The following is a 4,666-nucleotide window of genomic DNA, read 5'->3' on the forward strand; positions in this document are numbered from 1 at the left end:
ATCAACAGTGACAGCCCAGGAAATCAGGGGCAGTTGTAGCCAAGATCAAAAGGTGCTGCTCAGCAGGTTCTGGTGACTGTTTTTAGCACTCAAAAGGCATAGATAGATTTTCTCCAAGGACACAGGATGATCACAGGGACTTCTTAGAAAAATGATTCCTTAGAAACTGCCATATTGAGGAAAAAGCCAGGAAACTTGCACTGAGGAAATGTTCCTGTCCTGACAGCACACCTGCTCGTGCTTGTAGTGAATTTCACTGTGAAACCTCATCCTGCTGTCCCAACCTTGCACCTTGATCGTTTTTTTGTTGTTGTTGTTGTTGTTGTTGTTGTTCTTCCTAAGGCTCAAATAACACTTAAAAAGAACACACTTTGAGTCCCTTGAGGGTGGTCAAACTGATGTTTTAGCGTGGTGTAAATCGAAGAGTGCAGAATTAGGGAAGGTTTAGAGAAATAGAAAGTGCCTTCAGAAATATGTAGGCTTAGGGGATAAAACACCATCACACTTTAATGGTATATGTTTAATCTATTTTGTAGGAATACATTTTTACCTTCAAATATATAAATATAGAATTTTTTGCATTCCATTCCTTAGTCAATTATTTATTACAAATAAGATAGAAGCAGGCTTAGTGAATTTACACATTCGTTGTATCATGTTAGGAGCAAGTATGGTTTAAGGAGATATATATGGCTGCTCAGGTGACAAGGGGTAGACTATGATAATGTTATGTATAAACTTAACTAGGTCACATGATTCTTGGAAGTTTGACACATTACATAATCATCTCCCAATATAAGTGGACACTGTGGATAAGATTCATGGATTTTTTTTTGCTGGGTCTACCATCTTACATACGACTTTTATCTGACTTGTTCTTTGGACCTGAGACAGTTGCCTGCTGTACTCTTTGCTGATGGTAGGAGTGATCAGCAGCCTGCCATCTTATCTGTCAACCTTGGATTCACTCCCCTCTGCAACCAGAAACCTGCCCCCTGACTTGCTGATCCTGGTTTCATCAGCCCTTGCAGCTGTGAGTCAGTAGCAGCTTCCAGCCTAACGTGCGGTCCATTGAGTTAGAACTTTCTCTCCTCTATAATTCTGTAAGTCGTTTCCTCACTGGTTTCGATTCTCTAGCAAACCCAGCCTAAGACACTTTTAGAGAAAGAACATAGCCCAAGACTGGTAGGAACATGTAGGGCGAGGGATAAAAGCTAAACAAGGACTTCCCATAGAGCTAGTGAGGTACTCATTCCTGTGCTAGAACAGGGAGTCTTCACTTGCTACTCAGAGCACTTTGATCATTGATAGGGACCATGTTCCACCACATAACAATTTGGCCTCTACACCACTACTGCCCTCAAACCACTGCTGTTTTTTGGAACCAGTGATTCTGTTCTGACTCCTAGAAACTCTGTACAGCAGAATGAAACCATACTTTTTTTTGTACTATCCTCACAGTTGTAGTTACCATATGTACGCGAGTATAAGCCGACCCGAATATCAGCCAAGGCACCTAATTTTGCCACAAAAATTACATTAAAAATGTGCTGAAACTGGAGACAGTGTGGGTATTATGCTCGACCTGATCCCACCACACCGAGGCAAAGCACTGGGGAAGTGAAGCGGAACAGCAAGGGAATGGAGCGGCAAGGTCCCCACGGAATGCTACAGGTGGACTTTGGGGTCAGGGCGTGGTGCCCCAACAGACTGGACTGGAAAACACTCCTAAAGGCCAACAAAGGATCGTTTAACTACAAGCTTTTCTTTCTTGTGTTTTGTTTGTCAGTGGTTTGTTGTTGTTTTGTTGTGTATTGTTGCTTGGTTTTGCTCTGTCTTGGTTTTGTGCATGTTTTTATCTCCTCAGGTCTGTCTACATAAGATAGGCTGGATGAACAATCTGGTGGAGAAAACAGTGGGACCGACAGTTCCAGGGGGACATGGGATAGGGGGAGGTGTGGAGAAAGGAAGTGGTGCTAACAAACTCAGGGACAAGGGAACAACAAGTGATCCAAATTGATGGTGAGGTGGGTGTGGGAGGCCTGGTGGGGCATGATCAAGGGTACTGTAACAAAGAGGTATTGCTGAAACCCAGGTGGGGACAGAGCATGATAGTGGGACAGGAGGAAAGTCAAGGGAAATAAAGAAAAGAGCTGGGAGGCGAAGGGCTTTTATAGAGGTCTAGATAAAAGGTACGTATGCAAATATGTGAGGATGGGGATATAGATCCATGTGCCTATATTCACAGGTTTAGTATTAAGGTAGCAGAAGGACCTCGGGCCTCCACTCAAGTACGCCTCAATGCAAGGATACTTTCTTCTATTAAATTGGCATTCTATGATGCTCACCCTCCCGACACAACCTCTGAAGACAAAGCGGGTGAATAAGCAAATGTGGTGAAGATAGCTGATGGTGCCTGGCTATCAAAAGATACAGCGTCTGGGGTCTTAAAGGCTTGAAAATAAACAGCCATCTAACTCAGAAGCAACAAAGCCCACATGGAAGAACACACCAGCCTATGTGATCACGAGGTGTCGAAGGGATCAGTTGTCAGCCATCAAAGAACAAAAAATTGTATCATTGGGTGCACACCTCCATGATACAATCGCTGAGGGCAAATGTGGCGAAGAAAGCTGGTGGTGCCTGGCTATCAAAAGGTATAGCGTCTGGGGTCTTAAAGGCTTGAAGGTAAACAAGCGGCCATCTAGCTGAGAAGCAACAAAGCCGACATGGAAGAAGCATACCATCCTGTGCGATCACGAGGTGATGAAGGCATCAGATACAAGGTATCATCAGAACAAAAAAAAAGTGCCATAGTGAATGAAGGGGGGAGTGCAGAGTGGAGACCCAAAGCCCATTTTTCAGCCACTGAACATCCCCTTCCAGAGGGGTCTAGGGTAGAAGACGAGTCAGTCACGGTGCAATGTAGCACCGATGAAAAATACAACTTTCCTCTAGTTCCTAAATGCTTCCTTCCCCTGCCCCCCCACTATCATAATCCTAATTCTACCTTGCAAGTCTGGCTAGACCAGAGGATGTACACTGATACAAATAGGAACTGGAAACGGAATCCAGGGCGGATGATACCTTCAGGACTAGCGGTGTGAGTGGCAATACTGGGAGGGTAGAAGAGTGGGTTGGAAGAGGGAGCCGATTACAAGGATCTACATGTGACCTCCCTGTGGGGATGGACAACGGAAAAGTGAGTGAAGGGATATGTTGGACAGGGCAAGATATGACAAAATAATAATTTATAAATGATCAAGGGCTTATGACGGAAGGGGAAGCAGGAAGGGTAGGAAAAAAATGACCTGATGCCAAGGTCTTAAGTGAAGAGCAAATGTTTTGAGAATGATGAGGGCAATGAATGTACAGATGTGCTTTTACACAATTTATGTATGTGTGGATTGTGATAAGAGTTGTATGAGCCCCTAATAAAATGATTTTTAAAAAGAGTTTATGAGCCCCCAATAAAATGATTAAAAAGAAAAATATTGTGCTGAAAAACGCAGCTCATGCATGAGAATATACAGTATGTCTGAGTTCATTGTTACAGCCACTGTGTCAACCTACTTCATTGAGGTCTACCTTTTTTTAATTGACCCTCTACAAAAGATAATGTCTTCTAGGACTGGTTCCACCTGATAACATGTCTAAAGTGTATGAGATGAATCCTTGCCCTCGTCATTTCTTTTTTATTTTTTAAACCCTCGTCATTTCTTTTTTTTGTTTTGTTTTGTTTTTTTGTTTTTTTCCCTCGTCATTTCTAAGAAGCATTCTGGGTAAAGAACAGCTTAGTTTTCAAAATTACATTTTTGTTCATTAACATTAAAGTCCACAGATATGCAATGTATAGTTTGATTTCTTGACTGCTGCTTCCATGAGTGTTAATTGTGGATCCTAGTAAAATAAAACTCACTATGAGATGACCATAAATGCCTGAATCAGAAAAATAAAGCCATACAGAACCTGAACTATTTTAAAGCTTAGAGAAGACTAGGTTAAAGGAGACATTTTCTATCTTTAAAAGACTTATTTTTAAATGCATACAAGAAAATGCATTGAAAATTATTTTTTAAATGTATTGGTTGATTTTTTTAACTTAACGCAAGCCCCAAAAGAATGAAGAAAACAATCAAAACTCCACAAAAATAAATGAAGCTTGACTAATGCACATTTTTAAATAAATTAGGTATTTTGCTGATTATCTTATAATTCATGAATTCTAAGAAAAACATAACAAGGAATGATTTTAAAAGGTCATTAATGACAAGAATGCATACTATATTTTAAATAAGTGTATTGCATTGTAACTGGCTAAGATTTTAAGGAGAAAAGATAAAAAGGGCAGAAAAGAGATAATAGAGGTGAAAAATACTGTAATCTAGAAATTAATTTCAGAAATATATACTACTTTAAAGAACATAACATAAAAATATCTCAATGATAGGAACTATGTTTTCTATCTCAGATGTTGAATTTTATGTTTATATGTACCCAAAGTTGTAAGCAACTTAGCTTTCTCTCATAGATGAATAAGGTAGGTAGGCCAGTAAGTTATGCTGTAGATGCCACTGACTCAGAACTCATGGTGAGTTTATGTGCCACAGGACCGAGTGTTACCCCGCCCTGCGCCTTGTTCATGACTGTTAGCATGTTTGAGCCC

This window comes from Tenrec ecaudatus, chromosome 15 (assembly GCF_050624435.1).
Source record: "Tenrec ecaudatus isolate mTenEca1 chromosome 15, mTenEca1.hap1, whole genome shotgun sequence".
NCBI classification, from domain to species: Eukaryota; Metazoa; Chordata; class Mammalia; order Afrosoricida; family Tenrecidae; genus Tenrec; species Tenrec ecaudatus.